The 22,562-nt window shown below is 34.6% G+C and overlaps 1 protein-coding gene and 1 pseudogene across 3 annotated transcripts in view; one reads left to right on the top strand and one right to left on the bottom strand.

The window, feature by feature from the left end:
- LOC145246794 (telomerase protein component 1-like) overlaps nucleotides 1–22,562 on the bottom strand; it is a 715,591-nt gene that overhangs the window by 558,309 nt on the left and 134,720 nt on the right. The window lies entirely within an intron of this gene.
- LOC145247071 (5S ribosomal RNA) lies at nucleotides 16,502–16,618 on the top strand (annotated as a pseudogene).

Below are 22,562 nucleotides of genomic sequence, written 5' to 3' on the forward strand. Positions count from 1 at the left end.
TATATGTATGAATATATGTATGTATATATATATATATGTATATATATATGTATATATATGTACGTATATATATATATATGTATGTATATGTATGTGTATATATATATATATATATATATATATATATGTATATATGTATAATGAAAAACAAGACCCTCCAAAGTGTGAATGAACTCTTTTTCTGGGTCAACCGCCAACTAGCACCGTGTATATTTGTGTGTGTATGTGTATTGGGGTGGAGAGGGCTCACGTAAGCTGTGGTGAAGGCAACCGTTCTAGGAGAAGCAAATCTCTGATTTAAAAAACCATAAAGCGGGAGACCAGTACCCACATTAAGCTGGTCTGCCTTTTAATTTGTTGCTGGCTATCTTGCTCTTGCTTGTTGCTGGATCTCAACATTTTGAACTGAGAGAGAGACTTAGCTGTCGTACAAAGCTAAGACTCTGTGACATCATCTTTGTATAGATACTTCCTCAGGCATTTGGGCTCATGGATTTTAAATGTCTGAGGGAGTGGCACTCGTCTGACAAGACGTTGCCATCATCATATATATGTATGTATATATATATATATATGTATATTTATATATGTATATATATGTATATATATGTATGTATATATATATGTATATATATATATATGTATATATATTTGGGGTAGAGAGGGCTCCCGTAAGCCGTGGTGAAGGCAACCTTTCTAGGAGAAGCAAATCTCTGATTTAAAAAAACCATAAAGCGGAAGACCATTACCCGCATTAAGCTGGTCTGCAGTTTAATTTGTTGCTGGCTATCTTGCTCTTGCTAGTTGCTTGATCTCAACATTTTGAACCGAGAGAGAGACTTAGCTGTCGTACAAAGCTAAGACTCTTTAACATCATATTTGTATAGATACTCCCTCAGACATTTGGGCTCATGGATTTTAAATGTCTGAGGGAGTGGCACTCGTCTGACAAGACGTTGCAATCATCATGTATATATATATGTATATATATATGTATTTATATATGTATGTATATATATAGTTATGTATATATATATGTATATATATATTTACGTATATATATGTATATATATACATGTATATATATGTATATATATACATGTATATATATGTATATATATGTATGTATATATATGTATATATATGTATATATATACATGTAAATATATGTGTATATATATATATGTATGCATATATATGTATATATATATGTATGTATATATATATGTGTATATATATTTATATATATATATGTATATATATATGTATATATGTATATATATATCTATATGTATATATATATCTATATATATATGTATATATGTATATATATATATCTATATATATATCTATCTGTATATATCTATATATATCTATCTATATATATCTATATATATATATGTATATATATATATCTTGTTATATGTATATGTATATATATATGTATAGATATATGTGTATATATATGTATATATATGTGTATATATATGTATATACATGTATATATATGTGTATATATATGTATATACATGTATATATATATATGTATATACATGTATATATATATGTATATACATGTATATATATATATATGTATATATATATATATGTGTGTATATGTATATATATGTATATATACACTCGTGAACAAAAAAAATGGGCCATGATTAAATTTGGAACAAAAAAAATGGGCCATGATTGAAATTGGAAAGAAAACAATTGTTAAAATTTTTATCGCTTGTTTGCTAATAATTAGCTGTGATTTAGTATTTTTCAGATTATTAGTATTAAAGATGAGTCCAAGAAAAGTAAGACGACATCTTGACGAAAAAATTAAAAACCGAATTGCAGGATTACGACAGGCAAATTTGACTTACAAGCAGATTTTCGACATTTTGAAAGAAGAAAAGGTGGCAACATCTCTTTTAGCTGTGAAGAGAAATGGGCAAAGGTTTGAAATTGAAGGCACAGTGAGCAGGAAAGTTGGTTCTGGTCGCCCCAGAGCATCCACAATGAAGGACGATCACAGGCTTAAAATGACCGTTTTGAAAGATCACAAAAAAACTTATGTTGACCATAGCAAACAATTCGAAACAGCAAAAGGAAATTCTCTTTCTAGAGTGACAATATCCAGAAGGATGAAGGAAATGGGATTTTCATCAAAAAGATGTGCAAAAAAACCTTTGTTTACTAAGAAGAACATCAGCGACAGAAATACATTTGCATCATGTTATGGTACGAAAGATGCAGATTGGTTTAGAAATGTTTTCTGGTCGGACGAATCAAGATTTTGCCTTGCCAGTGATGCCCCTGAACGTTGCATCCGAAGATCCGGAGAAAGATTTTCACCAAATTGCATAAAAACCACAGTAAAACATGGAAATGGAGGAATAATGGTATGAGGGACCTTTTCTGCTGCAGGAGTTGTGGAAATTATCAGATGTGATGCGTCAATGCCAAAGAATACATTCAAATATTAGAAAGAGGTCTATTACCAAGCATCCAGAAGTTAGAAATGAACAATGACATTATTTTTCAACATGATAATGCCCCTGCACACACAGCAAAAGTCACAAAGAATGGCTTACTGATAATTCAATTGATGTGATGTTTTGGCCTGGCCAAAGCCCAGATTTAAACCCAACGGAAAATATTTGAGCTATAATATCTCGTGCATTAGTTAGAAAAATTATGGGAAGCAGTACAAAGAATGGAATAACATCTCCTCTTCACAGTGCTCCAAGTTGGTTGAGAGCATGATAAAAAGAATTGATCTTTTAAAAAGATCTAAGGGCAATTCCATTCCATACTAAGTTTTTATTAAAGTAAATATCTTGCTCTTTATATTTTTTACTCATTTTCGTTTATTATTTAATTGCATTTTGTGTAATGCAGCTCTTTTTGTGCAATAAATTGTAAATTTCTTCCCTGGCCCATTTTTTTTGTTCATGAGTGTATGTATATATATATGTATGTATATATATGTATATATGTGTATATATATATATATATATATATATATATATATATATATATATATATATATATGTATTTATGTATGTACATATATATACAAGAATAAAAAAGCATTGGAAATGCAAAAAGATATAGGGATGGTATGCCAAAAAGTATACAAATAAGATAGCTATGAATGGCTAGGCACATGGAAATAGAATTGCATCCAAAGTATAGCCCTATAGCTTTTCTCCAATCTTCATTCCATGCCATCATTACGGTTGTAAAAAGCTATAGGGCTATAATTTGGATGCAATTCTATTTCCGTGTGCCTAGCCATTCATAGCTACCTTGTTTGTATACTTTTTGGCATACCATCCCTATATCCTTTTGCATTTCCAATGCTTTTTTATTCTTGTTAATTAGTATTTTTACTTACAGTCTTATTTTTAAACTTACATTCATGATAGTATTATCTTTTTTAGGAGGCGGCTCATTGCCGCCTCCATTAGTAGCAGGTCGCTTTCTGCTGGGTTTTAGGTCTTTTTATAATAGTTTGTGCATGAGACAGCTTTTTCCCCCTTGGGATCCCTGCTATACCGTGCTTTTGAGTCAGCTCGTGAGGCAGCCTTCTTTTTTTCTGGTTCTTTGTTATAAAGAGCACGTGAGGCAGCTTTTTTCCCCCTCGGAATCCCTGTTATACCGTGCTTTTGAGTCAGCACGTGAGGCAGCCTTCTTTTTTTCTGGTTCTTTGTTATAAAGAGCACGTGAGGCAGCCTTCTTTTTTTCTGGTTCTTTGTTATAAAGAGCACGTGAGGCAGCCTTCTTTTTTTCTGGTTCTTTGTTATAAAGAGCACGTGAGGCAGCTTTTTTCTCCTCAGAATCCCTGTTATACCGTGCTTTTGAGTCAGCACGTGAGGCAGCCTTCTTTTTTTCTGGTTCTTTGTTATAAAGAGCACATGAGGCAGTTTTTTTCCCCTAGGGATCCCTGTTATACCGTGCTTTTGAGTCAGCACGTGAGGCAGCCTTCTTTGCCTCAGGATTTGCATGATACTTAATTTTTATTATTTCAGCATTTTTCTGATAGTATTTTTTTTGCTCAGATAATACCTTGACTTTGTTTTTTTCATAGTCTATATTTCTCTGAGCTTTTTACTACGTGCTGACTTTGGCATTTTTTATTAAATGTAAACATATAACACTTATGTGTATCCTACTATAATATCACTTATCTTATAGCAAGACAACTCTCGTAGAATTGAGATACTGCCCCATCACCAATAGTTAAAGTGTGGAACGGTATATACATCAATAGTGTAGTTGTTATCTTTATATGAAGTCCTAATCAGTGACAGTGTGAGGTTACTTGGTTAATTTATTGTAGTTTATTTTAGAAAACTTACTTGTTTTTATTAGTAGATTGTGTATAGTAGCCACAATATCTAGTTATTTTTGTGGCTAGGGCTTGGATTTTGATTCTTTTTGGTCAGCTTCTAGTGAGTTCTTAGAAGATAACTTTCTTGCATTTTCTTTTGCGGTTAATTTAACTTATTTCCTTTGGCGTTTGGTGAGTTCTTAGAAGAACTGGTCTGATCTACTTTTCTTAGCGAGCGAAGAGATTCAGCTGCATTTAACAATGGTTGCTATAGTGTATTTTTGCGCATGCGTGAGAATTTCAAGTTTCCTCCTTATTTTTCAATAGTTTGACAGTAGTCATGTGTCTTTCTGCCAAGAGCGACAGACGTCAGTGTTAGCCGTGATCGTCTAGAGGTTAGGACCCCACGTTGTGGCCGTGCTAACCTAGGTTCAAATCCTGGTCACAGCATTGACATTTTGTACATATTTTACAGTCCAAAATCTGAAGAATTATTTGTTTTTATAACATTGTTTTTTGACGTTGTACTTGCTGATAGGTTACTCTTATAACAATTTTGATCAACTGAGATAAAGATTTTGTGGTTTCATTAACGCTGGTGGGTTACTGTTTAAAGAAAAAACCTTAACGTTCACCTCAAATATTCAGCGTCCAAGAAATATAGACCACTGGTAAACTGGAACGTCTGTGAGCATCCGGTGTATTATTTGGAGCTGTCCCTTTTGAGAGAAGTTCCATGTTCGAAGTGGTCTGTCTACATTGGGTATATAGTGTTTAAAACTTATTACACGTAATCTTATTTAATTATGGAGTTAGCTAAAAAGCGATGGGTCACTGCACTTCTCCGTGTAAAGAGCAGTCGATTGATGCTTGAACTGTTGTCAGAGACCGTTCGTACACCGAGATACATCCTCTCAAAAGAAAGAAAGAAAAAGAAGAAAAAAGAAAGAAGAAAGAACAATTAGCCATTTTTGTACCCTTTTTTTTTTGCTCTCTTTTGACATTTTAACCAACGTTCTGACACTCGCTGGATTCGTAAGACGCTTCTCTGTAAGAATATGTGCTTTTTGAAACTTATAAGTTGATTTTAGTTGAGATTTGGATAGTTTTATTTTGTAGGTGTATATAGGCGTGTACGGGCCATCCCTATATAGAGAGTGCTACCGCCTCTCTGATATGTATATATGTATGTACATATATATATGTATATATATATATATATATATATATATATATATATATATATATATATATATATGTATGTATATATATATATATGTATGTATGTATATACGTATGTATATACATACATACATATTAGTTTTGGCAAATAGCAAACAGAATCCTGAACAGAAGCGTGTGCTCCATCCCAACTATTATCAATGGACCTGAGGTAATCTCGTCAGCATCAGACAAAGCCAAACTCTTTGTCAAGAACTTTGCAGCTAATTCTACCCTTTGCGACCAAGACCGCCAACCCCCAATATTTCCTCCTGTATCAGAAAACACTATGTGATATACGTATATCTGTACGTGATGTTGCCAAGCTAATCAAAAACCTTGATTCCAGTAAAGCAACTGGCCCTGATGGTATTCCAATTATAGTACTCAAAAAACTTCAACCTGAACTAGCGCCCATACTTACAAAACTGTTTAAACGTTGTCTTAAGGAGAATAGTTTCCCATCTCCCTGGAAAATCTCATCAGTATGCCCTGTATTTAAGAATTCAGGTGATCGCTCATCCCCCTCTCAGTACAGGCCAATAAGTCTCCTATGCGTCATGAGTAAGTTGCTAGAATCTGTGTTAAATACAGAAGTAATCAAACATCTCAACAAAAATAACCTTCTTAGTGACACTCAATATGGTTTCCGTTCTGCTAGATCTACAGCAGATGTCCTTACAGTTATATCGCATAGGATTAGCAAATCTCTCGACGGTGGCAATCTTTCTAGGGCAATTGCTCTTGACATATCTAAAGCCTTTGATAGGGTATGGCATAAAGGTTTACTTCATAAGATTGCTAGCTATGGTATAGCTGGAAAAGTCTTCTCAATTATTAAATCATTTCTTTCTGATAGGTTCATAAGAGTAGTAGTTGAGGGGCAAAAATCAGAAGCTCACAGTATTAATGCCGGTGTCCCTCAGGGATCCATCCTGGGCCCAACTCTTTTCCTGATCTACATTAATGATCTTCCAAATCATATCCTTACATCATTTGTAGACATTTATGCTGACGACACTACCATTTATGGTAGCACATCTAAGACAGTAAACGACCAAGTTCTCTCCAATTCTCTCTCTTCTGATCTTGAGCACGTAGTACAATGGGGAAAGGAGTGGCTGGTTACTTTTAATCCATCTAAAACCAAGCTTCTCTCTTTACATCATCAACATTCTAATCCACATTTGTCATCAATTGAAATGAATGGCTCTCGTCTTCAGGAGGCCTCAAGTTTTGACAAGCTTCTGGGCTTGACCATTACTCCTGATCTTAAATGGAACACATATATCAAATCTGTTGCCAAGGCCGCTGGAAAAATGTGGGATCTTTCTATCCATCCAGTAGATATCTCACTGCTGATGCTATTCTCTATCTATATAAGAGCCAGGTACGTCCAAGGATGGAATACTGTTGCCACATCTGGGCAGGAGCTGCTAGAAAGGACTTGGCCTGCCTTGATAGAGTTCAAAATAGACTTCATAGCCTCGTAGGAGATGTCCTTTTCTCCTCCTTGCAACCTCTATCTCACAGAAGAGATGTTGCGAGTTTGTCTCTGATGTATTGTTATGTTCATGGAAAGTGTTCAACTGAGCTTCAATCTATGGTCCCCCCTCGCCAAACTTTCACAAGAAACACTCGTCTAGCTGTAAACACTATCAATAATTTCCCCCACTCTTTATCTGTGCCTAAACCTAAACGTAGATTCCATGAACAAAGCTTCTTTCTTAGAACTGCACGCCTGTGGAATTGTCTTCCGTTTTCCTGCTTTCCGGCTGACTACAATATGGTTGTGTTCAAGTCTAAAGTAAATAAGTTCTTGATGAGCCGTTCCATATAAGTTATTAAATTTACCAAATTTTCATTACTAATGATTACTATATTGACCAATTTCTACTGTACACTCTTTAACCCTTATCCTTGAGTGGCCTCTGGGCCTTGATAATGTGGTGATGCCTTTGTAAAAAAAAAAAAAAAAAAAAAAAAATGTATATATATATGTATATATATATATATATGTATGTATGTATATACGTATGTATATATATATGTATATATATATATGTATATAGTGTTCGACTATGCTGAATACGGAAATCGCATTGAAATTTTTGCAGAAATAAGTAGTTTTCAAGATATTAAAAATTTGTATAATGCATTTTAATCACTGACAGCCATCTGTTTTACACGCTTGCGCGTGTCATAAACAAATCTACGCACGTAACAAAGATGGCCGCCAAATAATACAATGCATAAAACAACTATCTATATCTCGATTACTACTTATTTCTGCAAAATTTCAATGCGAATTCTGTATTTAGCATAGTCGGAAACCTTTAAAAGTCGTCATTTAAAAGAAAGTTGTGCAGGTGGACCTAATCTAAAAAAAATACCAAAAAAACATAAACCTTTAATTAAGCTTGGAAATACGATTTTAAAAAATAGCGCAGATCAGTAAGTGCATTAGCACCCATTAATCGACTCACGTGACCTTATTGCTAAATAAGGTCCGGCTACAATGTTGAACGTGCCGTTCACATTGTTTTTTTGTTTTGTTTTTTTTTCAAGTTAAATTCAACTTTCACAATATCTTTTTATTTTTTTATAATTTCACAATATCTTTTTTTAATAATAAATTGTTAGTTAAAAAAGCACAGAATAGTTACAAAACACCATCCCCTCTCTATGGTAAGAATGGCTGAAAAAAAATATTAGGTACTCATGTAGAGAGTGATCCGTGCTGAAATAATAACGTTATTATTTAAAAAGCCATTCTTAACATGGGGAGGGGAGGGTGTTTTGTATCTATTCTGTACTTTAACCTTACAATTGAATAAAAAAACATATAAAACTTTAATTAAACTTGGAAATTTGAAAAATACAAACGGTGATGGACACTGTTGATGATGTTAAGTTTGAGAAAATGATTTAAAACTAAACAAAATACTATCAGAAACCCACCGAATATGTCAGCCTATGTCACAATAACATATAATCAGTAGGTGTCTGACATTGTTTTGTATAGTTTTTAACTGATTTTCCCAAACTTAACGTATTCAACAGAGTCCGCGACCATTATCCAGTTAGACCATTATCCAGTTAGATAGAAACGTAATTTACCTTACCTTTGCTTTCATTTATTCGTTTTTGAACAACTTTTTCGAATCTGTGTATAGTAACACCCCCCCTTACCCAAATATTATTTAAAAACTCACATTTTTTAATACAATAAAAAAGAAAACTATTTAGCGTTTCAATGGTTTAGCAACTTTCGGCTCAATCCACTGAATGTTGGTCGAGCCCAAGCCATGATTGATGGTAACTCCCGAGGATCCGGATCCAATTCTGCAAGAGTACCATATTTTTTTTCATTTTCGCCTTTTTTTTTTTTTTTTTAACTTTTTGGAGTGGATTGCTGTACTAAGAATATAAGAAACATGCATTTTCTCTTTTTATTAAAATTTTCCATTACACGAAATTAAGCCACAGCAACGCGTGGCAGGGTACAGCTAGTAATTTTATAAAATCAACAGTAGTTGCTCTACAGTGTAATATAGAGTGAATTGTGGACTGTCACTGTGGGAGGGCATGTGAAACTTTCAGTGTACCGTGGTGGGTGTCCAACTAAAGCAGGCAATGAATCAATTTGATTGAAAATGGGCAATTTCACCCATTTCGATGACAATAAATTATGGGAGAGTGAAACATTCGTTGATCCTCATTCAATCCCGGGTAACGTCGAGTTCCCTTGCTAGTATATACATATATATGTATATATATATATATATATATATATATATATATATATGAAAGACACGTTGTGTGTGTATGCGTGTGTGAGAGAGACAGACAGACAGACAGAGAGAGTTTGTTCCCTATGGACTCCAAAAGGCTGGGCCTATTTTTATGAAATTTAACACAAATATTCTTTATGTGTCTGGGGGTGTTCTTAGATGCGTTTTGTATTGGAATGCCTCTGATAAGTATCGAAAATCGGTAATCGATAATCGAAAAATCCAATTAAAGAAGGAACAGACCAGTTTTAAACAAAGTTAACACCTTATAAAGCCTAACATCACGAGTGCATTTGAGAAGTTTTATCACTTCACAAGCAGAAAGCCCCAGCATATAAAATCAACAGTAGGTTCTTAGATAAGACAGGGTGCATTCAAAATGAATATTTCTATTTAGGGTACAATTGAACCATGATAGTTTTGAATTTTAAACTTTAAGTCATTATATAAAAAAGTAATTTTATAAAACCAACAGTAGGTTCTTTTCAGTACAACATAGACTACAATGTATTATGGACTAAATCACTGCAGAAAGTGACGTGAAGATTCCTCCTGATGCACCACGGTGGGTTCCACACTAGAGCAGGCAAGCAATTGATTAAAAAATGGGCAATTTCACCGATTTTGATGACCATAAAAGTATGGTGTAGGACATTTATTGATCCTCATTCAATCCTGGGTAACATCGGGTTTCCCTGCTAATTATATTATATACATATATATAAGAGAGAGAGAGAAAAAGAAGAAGAAGAAGAAGAAGAAGAAGAAGAAGAAGAAGAAGAAGAAGAAGAATGCACAATAAATTAAACCAAAACAAATTCTGCAGTTATGTTTGCAGATAATTCAAATGAATTTCCTTCAGTCGAAAAAATTCTTAAACTCCTGTTAATGCTCGAAGCAATTTCTAAACATTGTTTTTCTTTTCACATAGCGCATTATTGTATTATCCATTACACAAAGATGCAGAAAATAGGTCAGCCGACTTCACCGTTACCATAGTAAAAAGAATCATAGGAAGCCATTAAATGTCATATTGAGAAAAGATTTGCACAATGCATTAAAGACTGATTAAACTATTCTTGCTTTATAATTATAATACAGTGTATTGACGAGAGTAACTTGATAAATAAAAATTGATGCAAATGCCAATACTAATGATATCCTAACATATCTTGAGTTTTAATAATGACCAAAGGAGACCTAAAATATGTAATATATAAAATAAAGTTGTTATCTATAGCTTTCTAACTAAAATATGTAATATATAAAATAAAGTTGTTATCTATTTCTAACTAAAATATGTAATATATAAAATAAAGTTGTTATCTATTTCTAACTAAAATATGTAATATATAAAATAAAGTTGTTATCTATTTCTAACTAAAATATGTAATATATAAAATAAAGTTGTTATCTATTTCTAACTAAAATATGTAATATATAAAATAAAGTTGTTATCTATTTCTAACTAAAATATGTAATATATAAAATAAAGTTGTTATCTATTTCTAACTAAAATATGTAATATATAAAATAAAGTTGTTATCTATTTCTAACTAAAATATGTAATATATAAAATAAAGTTGTTATCTATTTCTAACTAAAATATGTAATATATAAAATAAAGTTGTTATCTATAGTTTCTAACTAAAATATGTAATATATAAAATAAAGTTGTTATCTATTTCTAACTAAAATATGTAATATATAAAATAAAGTTGTTATCTATTTCTAACTAAAATATGTAATATATAACATAAAGTTGTTATCTATTTCTAACTAAAATATGTAATATATAAAATAAAGTTGTTATCTATTTCTAACTAAAATATGTAATATATAAAATAAAGTTGTTATCTATTTCTAACTAAAATATGTAATATATAAAATAAAGTTGTTATCTATTTCTAACTAAAATATGTAATATATAAAATAAAGTTGTTATCTATTTCTAACTAAAATATGTAATATATAAAATAAAGTTGTTATCTATTTCTAACTAAAATATGTAATATATAAAATAAAGTTGTTATCTATTTCTAACTAAAATATGTAATATATAAAATAAAGTTGTTATCTATTTCTAACTAAAATATGTAATATATAAAATAAAGTTGTTATCTATTTCTAACTAAAATATGTAATATATAAAATAAAGTTGTTATCTATTTCTAACTACAAACTTAATATTTGATTCTGACTCATCAGATTTTTTTGTGAATAGTTGAACTATGCTTTTAAGAAGAATGAAATATAATTCAATTAATTCCTTCCAAAAAATGCTTTGCATGGTATGGTATGGAATACGTTTTGCACAAATATACTTAGTGTCTGCGGGTGTTCTTAAATAGATTTTGTATTGAAATCTCTCTGATAAACATAAAAAATTGACAATCAAAAAAGGAACAGCCAGATTTTGACCAGAGTTAACACCTTATATAGTCTAACATCACAAGTGAATTTAAGAAGATTTATCACTGCACAAGCAGAAGGACCCAGCATATAAAATCAACACTAGGTTCTTTGATAAGACTTAGAAGAGTGTTTAAAATTAATGTTTCTGTTTGGAGCACAACTGGACCATGATATTACAATGTAGACTACAACGTATTGTGGATTAAGTCACTGCAGAGAGACATATGAAGCTTCCTCCCAGTGTACCACGGTGGGTTCCTGATTAGAACAGACAATCAATCGATTTGGTTGAAAAAATGTGCAATTTAACTGATTTCAATGACAATAAAAGTATGTGAGGGTAGAACATTCGTTGATCCTCATTTAATCCCAGACAACATCAGGTGTCTGCTAGTATATATATATACGCACACACTAAAATAATAGGATGGGTAAATTACCTGAATAAAAAATCCTTATACCATTTTATAGTCTTATGAAGATTCAAATCAAACTATGATTTGAATCATCCTATGAGAGTAGGTGAAACATTGACAAATTATGAATTTGTCATATTTTTTTTAATGGCTGGATATGTATATGGATTGCCATACCTGTATCCTACAATGTCTGGTATTCCAAAATAGTTACCCATCTGGTACTGACCAGATTCAATGTCACTCAACTTTAGTGATCTAATAGAAATTGATGTGCCAACATGATTATGCTGTATATTACTGAACCTTATGTCTATAATTCTTATTCTAACGTTGGTCAAAATCTATTACATGATTTTGATTCTAGAAAATGCCTAAAATTTAAGGTTGAAGCTTAAGGAATCTTAAGAAGAAATTGAAATTCAAGAAATCTTACTCAATTGGTGTCTAAAGACTATAAATAAAAATCAATGTAAATTTTAAATATTTAAATTGACAAATAGGAGGTTGTGCACATCTTATGCTCCTTAAAAACTTTTGCTCCACTGAAACCGAAATTTGGGAAATATTAATTATTTGTTTTTTGTTTTTTTTATAAAAGTTGCCCATGAAAAGGCATGAACCCAATTAATGTAAGGAGCTAACAAGAACGAAACACATGAGATACCTATTGGCCTTAGTCTTAAAAAGACCAAAGCTGTAGGTTGAAGAAAAACAGTGAGCAGGAGGAGAGTTCCACAACCTTGCAATCCTTGGAAAGAAGTTACTGAAATAGGAATTACAATGAAGTATTAAACCATGAGTTGATGAAGTCAAACGAACTCGAACAAAGGAAGCAGGGAATGAGTCAGGTAATTCTGAAGACGACATGCCATAATTGTATTTATAGAAAAGACTGAGACTAGCAACATTACGTTTGTGAGAGAAAGGTTACGGTGAAGAAGGGGGGGTCAATGAAATTACAGACACGTTTCTGCAATTTCTCAAGAACTTTCAAACGGGACAGAAATTCATCAGCTCAAATATGACAACAGTACGCCATACATGGTAGATTTGTGGAGATAGAAAATAACTTTAGGTGTGACAAAGTGTTTAGAACGATAGAAAAAAACGATCTTACAAGAAGCAATGAATTTAATATATGAACTCCAAGAACGATTTGATGAGAAAGAAAAGCCAAGAAATTTTAGAGTTGATTTCTTATCAAGCGCAAACACATCTATAAGAATCTCAGGAAGAAATGGACACACCTACAATTGAAAGACAATTTCTTAACAAGATTAAATGAAACAAGACATTTCTTACTCCAATCCATAACTAAACCCAAATCAACTTCTAAATTAGTTGTATATTTCAACTGATCCAAGGAAGATATACAAGAAGTAATACCAGAATATAGGGTGGTGTCATCAGCATAAATGTTAACTTTCTGAATAATATTCTTTGGAAGGTCATTTATATAGAGAAGAAACAGTGTTGGACCTAAAATAGAGCTCTGCGGAACAGTGGCATTGATAGGAATTATTTGTAAGCTTGTAAGCGAAGTTTCTTGTAAGCTTTGATCAGAAAGAAAATGCCTAACAATGTTAAGAACATTACCACCAATACATTATATTTGAAGTACATGTAGAAGAGCAGAATGGCACATTCTGTTGAGATGTCAAGCATAATGATGCCCACCCTCGCCTGAATTATCCATAAACCGACAGATCTCTTCAGTTACAACAGTTTATGGATCAGCTGTTGAACGAAAACCATGAAAGTCATACTGAGTATCACTAAAGAGGACCAGACTTTCCAGCTTGCCATTGGCCATCCTCTTAAAAACTTTGCTAATAAGAGAGAAAAGATTAACAGGACGATATTTAGTTGGGTCAGACTGATTACCAGCATTTATAAAGATTGGGAAAACAAAGAACTCTTTCCAAGACAGGAAACAAGACTGAGACAAACAGAGATTGAATAATTTTGAGAAGATAGGAGAAAATTCAAAAGCACAACGTTTGAGAACAACGACAGGCCAGCAAGAATTCTACCATCTTTGGAGTAATAATTACAGAATCAAGAGACTGGTCAGTTTTCAAAAGAAAATCCAGAAGAACAACACCAGAACCATCGATAGAAGAATTGCTAGCAAAAGAACCGCCAAAAATCAGGGAGGTCGACAATGAAGGTAACGAGTGATTCAACACAACACCAGTCAAAAATACTTAGCAGCAGAGGAGGAGGAAAATCAGCATTTTGTGAACAAAAACAGAAATTAGTAGCAATATCACACCTTGCATGAAGCAGAGGTAAATTCAAAAGATCCCCCTACCCCCGAACCACTACTGTCCATAAAAGTCAAAGTATCTTTGATACCAGAGTCCCATACCAAATTTGGATGAGTCTTAGATAAGAGGACTTGCTGTCGAATACATCATATCCAGATTGTTGTGGATACTGATGCTCAAACATATTTGAGTGACCCTAAAATACTGGAAGTATTGAAATGCACTAGAGACATGCTAATACCAACTACCCATAGGATATGTGGAATCATAGACGACCTTCTACACATTAAGGGAATAATTTTTATGGATATTAAAGTTGGCTTTAATAAACCCAGACAAGTCGTTTATGTACCAGAGAACATGTCTGGATTTTACTTATTTGAGTCGGTACTGTAAGACTTAGAGTCAATCCCTCACAACCAGATATCGAAAGCTGACATGTCAACCTCGAATAACGGGACAGCAACCATGTGGATGTCCCTAAAGAGAAACGATTCCAAACAAATCTACAAGAATCCCATTTACCCCTATTGGAAATAATAGCGAATGTTTGGAACAATGGTTATGGGAGCACTTCAAATCACGTGTATTCAATACCTACTTCCATCAACCATTACAACTCGCTGGTTTGACAATCTGCTTTCTTTTCATATAGTGACATATATATGAGCCATTGCAGCAGAAATGGAATCATCTTGAATCTCAATGAGTTTCAATTTGCAACAAAGTCGAATTTGTGTTTTAATAACTGCTGATGGCATATCCCAGTTTATGAAGGATGCAGAATCTCGCTACTCCCCCATAGAGGGAGAAGCTCTGGCATTGATATATGGATTGGAGTCTTGTAGGATGTTCGTTTTGGGATGCACAGATTTATTGGTTAGTAGACCACCAGCCACTGGTATAAATATTCTCAGATCAGGTCCTGGAAAATATAAAGAACCCTTGCTTGTTTTCTTTCAAAGAATGGTCATTAATGTACAAATTCTGGATTAAGCACGTCCTTGGAAAACTTAATGTCACATCAAACTGCAGCTATAGATATCCGGCACTGGATATAGCAGATAAAGACCACCGCTACTACTCAACAGATCGAGGAGGTCAAGCATCAATTACAGCCGTGTACATGCATGACCCCAAATTTCAAGCTACAACCTGGGATAGAATCATGGCAGCTGTGGCCATTGATGAGGAATGCTGAACGTTAGCGATATATATGAGACGGGTTCCTGAAGTCACAACGCAAACTGCCACCAAAAATCCGGCAATTCTAGCGGATGGCAGACCAAATATATTGTTTAAAAGGGGTACACATAAAAGGGATAAAATTTTGATACCAAAGCAGCTTAGAGCTGAAGTACTAGAGGCACTTTGCCCATCAAGTAGTGAATGGAATGTTGGCTGATGCTAGACAATGATTATTTTGGCCCAGTCTAGATGCGAGTATCCGACAAAGAAGGGCACAATGTTGAAAATACAATTTGATCGCCCCATCTGAACCGAGAGAATGCTCAAGTGCCCTACTTTAAATTGCAAACGGGGCTCTCCATTTCAAAGTCGCTGCCATTTTGATTTTTTTTTTAAACCATTTCGTGAATTAAAAAAAATTTTTTTTTTTAGAATCTACTTAAAAATACAAACCAATGAACTTTTCTACAATAAAAGTAACTTTTATTGACTATGGTAACATTTATTTCTTGTATATTTATATCATTATATATATAACATTTTCTCTTTGTAAGGAAAGATCATTTTGTTGGTCACTCTTGGCTACAAATGGAAATGATATAAAAAAATATATTTTCGCGAAAATTATCTTTACTTTCATCATATTTTGCTTAGGGTAAAATTTTGGAGTATCAAAACCTATCTCTTTACAACAGGGTAAAATTTTACAACCCCCTCCTTTTCATAACCTATCATACTTTCATCAATCACAGTTCATTTTCTGTAGGTGTTTTTGAACCTAATCAATACCGGGTACTTTTGCTATTATATATATATATATATGTGTGTGTGTATAATATAAATATGTGTATATATTCATATTATGCATATGGCATAATCGCATTGACACACCAGTTCTCGTCAGATCACCAAAGTTAAGCAATGACGAGCCTGGTTAGTACCAGATGGGTGACCATTTGGGAATTCTAGGCGCTGTATGTGCTCTGCGCTTATCTCGACATTTGTTACTAGTCATCCTGTACACACACTTCACTTGAGACTGGTATTTAACAATGTCGACTCAGGAAGGGTGTGGTTGGAGATTGCACACTTCCTGCCACAAAAATTTCATGCGCAAGCAACCCTTCGTGGGTATCCATAATCTGTCAAAGACTGAAGGAGCCTGTTGTTGTATTCATATTATACATACATATATGTATATATTTCCTCAAAAGCTCTGCCCTTGATGGAGGGGAGACTAAAATTTGCTGCTATGGTTACAAATAATTTGAAATAACAGCAAGGGGAGACTTGATTCCAAATATTTCTCATATATTATACCTCCCCTCTTTTGGAAATAGGGTATGATTATAAATATCTCCAATCAAAGTATCCTTATACACAGTGAAATTTATGAAAACCAAAAAACACTGTAAGGTGGGGCTGTTGAAGGTCCGATAACTCTTGTATCCCTATTACCTCTTTTTTCCCTGTACATATCCCATAATCCCTTTTTGTTCTTCCCCTTTTTACAATAAAGAGTTCTCATCAGTCAACACGTGTATCTATTTTCCTCCTTTGAATTCCTGTCCATTTTTGTCTCTGTTTCACTTAAAATGCACCACTCAACAGGTTATGGGCCCAGAAGTGATAATGGAAACAGATGGAGCAGATTATCTTTCGACGGAGATGAAGCCAAATACGAAATTTGGGAAGTAAAATTCTTAGGCCATTTACGTACGCTCGGTCTAAAAGACGCCATCTTAGGCGTAAACTCATCAAATGAACACGACGATGAAAGAAATGAGGAAGCGTATGCCGAACTGGTACAGTTTCTAGATGATAAAAGCTTATCCCTGATAATGAGAGAAGCTGCAGACAACGGAAGAAAAGCTCTAAAAATATTACGCGAACATTACGCAGGAAAAGGGAAGCCTAGAGTCATTTCTTTATACACCCAACTAACGTCTCTCAAAAAGAATAGCGATGAAAGTGTCACGGACTACGTTATAAGAACGGAAACCGTTCTAACAGCCCTCGGAAATGCCAGACAGACAGTGGACGATGCTTTAATCATCGCGATGATATTAAAGAGATTACCTAGCCAGTTCGACCCATTTTCTATATATATGACTCACAGCAACAAAGAACTAACGTTCCCGGTATTTAAAACCGATCTTCACAGCTTTGAAGAAACTCTGAAGCACAAAAACGAGTCTAGCAGCGACGACGTGATGAAACTAACTTCCTCCTTTTCGAGAACTGCTATAAGTAACAACGACCGCGACGAGCGAGACACTACATGCTACATGTGCGGCGGAAAATGGCATATATCTACAGACTGTGCCAACAACAAACGAAAAATGTGGTGCAACTACTGCAAAGCCACCACTCATAAAAGAGAGTCTTGCCGCTACAAACGTAGGGACACTATGAAAAAGGCAGCGGACATTGAAGAAGAACACACGTTCACATTCATAATGGAGGACTACCACGTGCGGAAGACGACGTCACCCACGGGTTTGCTTGTCGACGCTGGTGCCACTTCTCACATCATTCGAGATGAGAAGAAATTCAAAAATTTCGACCAAACATTCCAGCCAGAAAACCACTACATGAAGTTAGCGGACGGAACAAAAACCAGCGGCGTCGCATTAAAAAGAGGAGACGCAGAAATACACTTAGTAGACGAAAATGGAAACCGCGTCAGAGTTACTTTAAAAATGGCGTTATTGATACCCTCCTACCCACAAGACATTTTCTCCGTAAAAACTGCTAAAAACGGAGCAACAGTCATTTTTAAAGAAAATAAAAATGAACTCATACATAAAAACGGCAAAAGGTTCAAAATATATGTACATAAAAGACTGTACTATTTTACGACCACACAGAATGAAAGCACCGAAGACAGCTGCCATCAATGCTATGACGTCGACACGTGGCATAAAATACTCGGCCACTGTAACTACGACGACGTAACGAAACTACCCGCTGTAGTTCGTGGAATGCAAATAAAACCAAAAAACACAAACAATAGAAATTGCAATATTTGCATTCAAGGAAAATTCCCTCAAAGCAGAAACAAACACACGGATGAACGAGCAACCAGCATACTACATCTAGTTCACTCGGACTTAGCCGGCCCTATAAACCCGGCAGACCTAAACGGAAACCGATACGCTGTCTCGTTCACCAATGATTTCTCCGGTGCTGTATTTGTATATTTTATTAAAAATAAAAGTGACACCACACTCGCCACCGAAAAATTCATTGCGGATATCTCACCCTACGGCGAAATAAAAATACTGAGGACAGATAACGGCTCAGAATTTAAGTTGAACGATTTCCAGAAATTAGTCCGCAAAAACAAAATTAAACATGAGACCTCAGCACCGTACTCACCTCACCAGAATGGAACAGCCGAAAGAAATTGGCGGACACTGTTCGAAATGGCGAGATGCATGATCATAGAGAGTGGATTACCCAAAACCCTGTGGAGCTATGCTGTCATGACATCCGCAGTTATACGAAACAGGTGTTTCAACAACCGCCTGAAACAAACTCCATATTACGAAATAACCAGGAGGAAACCCGACCTCTCGAAAATGCACATCTTCGGTTCGGTGTGTTACACCTACTCCAACACAAGAGGGAAACTGGACCCAAAATGTCAGAGAGGCATATTTATCGGATACAACAGAAACAGCCCAGCATACCTAATCTACCACCCTGAAAGTGGGAAAGTGTATAAACACAGACAAATAAAATTCATCAACAACTCTGACGTACAACAAAACCAAACTTCTCCACCAAGCAATAATGATGAGGACTTCCTCCAAAGAGATTTGACAAAAAATCGAAAACCGAAAAAAGACAGAGAACAGCCTAGTGTTAATGAACCACTCAATATCATAGAAGAAAGCAGTTATACACGCAGATACCCAGAGCGGGAACACAAGATGCCCAGCTACTTAGAGGACTATGTAACGACAGTTCAAGACGAGAGTGGTCACACACTTGTCAATCTCGACTACTGCTACAAAGTCGCACATGGTGTAGCACACACCTATAAAGCAGCTACGACCTCCCCAGTAGCACACCATTGGATCAAAGCAATGCAGGAAGAAATCAATTCCTTGAAAGAAAACGACGTGTACAAGCTGACACTTCTACCCAAAGGCAAAACAACAATCAGCGGTAGATGGGTATACAAAATTAAAGAAAACCCTGACGGATCCCCGAAATACAAAGCAAGATTTGTTGCAAAGGGTTACAACCAAACCAAGGGGGTAGATTATGCAGAGACTTTCTCCCCAACAGCTGACATCACATCAATCCGCATACTAATGCAAGTAGCTATCCAATACGATCTCATCGTACACCAAATGGACGTCAAAACGGCGTACCTCCATGCCCCAATTGACCATGAGATTTACATGGAGCAACCAGAGGGATTTGAAGTGAGATGGAAAACGGACGAGAAACCAGTCTGCATGTTAAACAAATCTCTATATGGACTGAAACAATCGGGCAGAAATTGGAATTAAACCCTGCATGACCACCTCACCAAAAATGGTTTCATTCAGAATAGAGTGGATCATTGTGTCTACATGCGACACAACAGTGAGGAACGAATCACCATCATCTCATGGGTCGACGATTTAATTATCGCAGCCAATAATAATGATTCGCTCAACACCACCAAGCAGATGTTGATGTCCGAATTTCAGATGAAGGACCTTGGAAAACTCCGGCACTTCTTAGGGATAGACTTCGACATAACTCAAAGTCGTATACTGATGAGCCAGGAACGGTACGTCACAAAAATACTGGAAAGGTTTGATATGACCAATTGCAAACCCAGGACAACTCCATGCAAACTAAAGTGTGATCTAACTGAAAATGACTCTGACCTCATCGACCCCAGAAAGTACCGTGAAGTCGTCGGCAGCCTAATCTATCTGATGATCTGTACCAGACCAGATATAAGCTATATCGTCGGCAAGTTGTCCCAACACTTATCAAAACCGCATGAGCAGCACTGGACGGCAGCCAAACATGTACTTAGATACATAAAAGGTACTATGCAACACCAACTATGCTATACAAAATCAAACGATCAACTCCAGTTATTCGCGTACAGCGATGCCGATTGGGCATCAAACTAATACGACAGACACAGTATATCTGGATACTGTTTCAGCCTAACAAAAGGCGGTCCACCCATTTCCTGGAAGTCAAAAAGACAACCCACGGTAGCGTTATCCACATGCGAAGCCGAATATGTGGCATTAGCAAAAACAACCCAAGAAGGTATGTACCTCACACAATTATTAAAAGAAATGGACTGGTATAAGGAATACACACCCATTAAAATATTCGAGGATAGTCAAAGCGCTATAGCACTTTCTAGAGACCCAGTGCATCAACAAAGATGCAAACACATAGACATAAAATACCATTTCATCAGGGACGCTTTGAACAACGGCAACATAAAAATTATATATTGCCCCACAACAGGCATGCTCGCAGACATCATGACCAAACCCCCAACCCGAGCAAAACTAGAAAAATTCAAACCACTTTTATTCGGACTTTAAATTCGTTTTTTTTTTTTTTGCCGATGTGATCCTCTTATATATTCGCGTATTCTTTATAAACACAAAAAAAAAAAAATAAAATAAAAAAAATAATAATAATAAACAAATAAGTCAATAAATCAAAAAAAATAAATAAATAAATAAAAATACGCTCACACTCTAAGAGCAAGCGGGGGGGGGTTGAAGGTCCGATAACTCTTGTATCCCTATTACCTCCCTTTTCCCTGTACATATCCCATAATCCCTTTTTGTTCTTCCCCTTTTTACAATAAAGAGTTCTCCTCATCAGTCAACACGTGTATCTATTTTCCTCCTTTGCATTCCTGTCCATTTTTGTCTCTGTTTCACTTAAAATGCACCACTCAACAAGGGCAAATACCGTAACCAGGGGCTGAAAAAACATATTATTGTGCATCGTAACCTGAAAAAGCGGGTTCTACTGTAATACTATTCTAAGGTTAAAATTTTATGATAACTGATAAAAAAAGAACCTATATTTTTAATTTAATAAAATATGGCCAAATCTGCCTACATTTGTATATATAGTGTCCCGGCAGTTTTGTTGCTTTAGGATGAATTTTGCTTAGGATTTTTTTTTTGCTTTGTTGTGTCTCCTGTGGCCTTGCAAGAATACTAATATATAACAGTTATCTACATGTGTTTCGCCATACCATGGCTTATCAGCAAAACTGACTGTTGTGGGCTTTGAACCTCGAACCACAGGGTTTATGATCGGGTGCAGATACCGTTGTGCCATGAATCACCAGCTGAAACTACCTGCTATTTTATCGCTTTTTAAGTTACGTCGATTTTTGTGGATTTTTTTTTACGATAATTAATTCGGTATACATTGTTTCCTGTGTGTGTATGTGAATGTATATATATATATATATATATATATATATATATATACACACACACACACACACACACACACTAACACAGTATTAAGATAAACTAGGCATATATATATATATGCCTAGTTTATCTTAATACTGTGTGAGTGTGTATATATATATATATATATATATATATATATATATATATATATATATACACACAGTATATAAATAAACAGTATAGTTAATAAACTAGGCAGTCCTATGATGTTTCCCTATATTATATTTTCTTCATATACACAAAAACTAAGATGTTTTTAGTTTGAAAGGAGCATTACAAATGATTAAGGAAATATGAAGATGAAGAGGAAAGGGGAAATAAATGTAGGAGGGAAATTGATGCTGACTTTCTAAACAAAGTTTTTTTTTTACATAATTCTCTTATATTTAGAATTTGTTAGCGATTTCTTTTTGCCTACTCTTGTCTTTCATTTTTTCTGGGTACAA

This window comes from Euprymna scolopes, chromosome 24, assembly GCF_053919585.1.
Source record: "Euprymna scolopes isolate OS-2025 chromosome 24, ASM5391958v1, whole genome shotgun sequence".
Taxonomy (NCBI): domain Eukaryota; kingdom Metazoa; phylum Mollusca; class Cephalopoda; order Sepiida; family Sepiolidae; genus Euprymna; species Euprymna scolopes.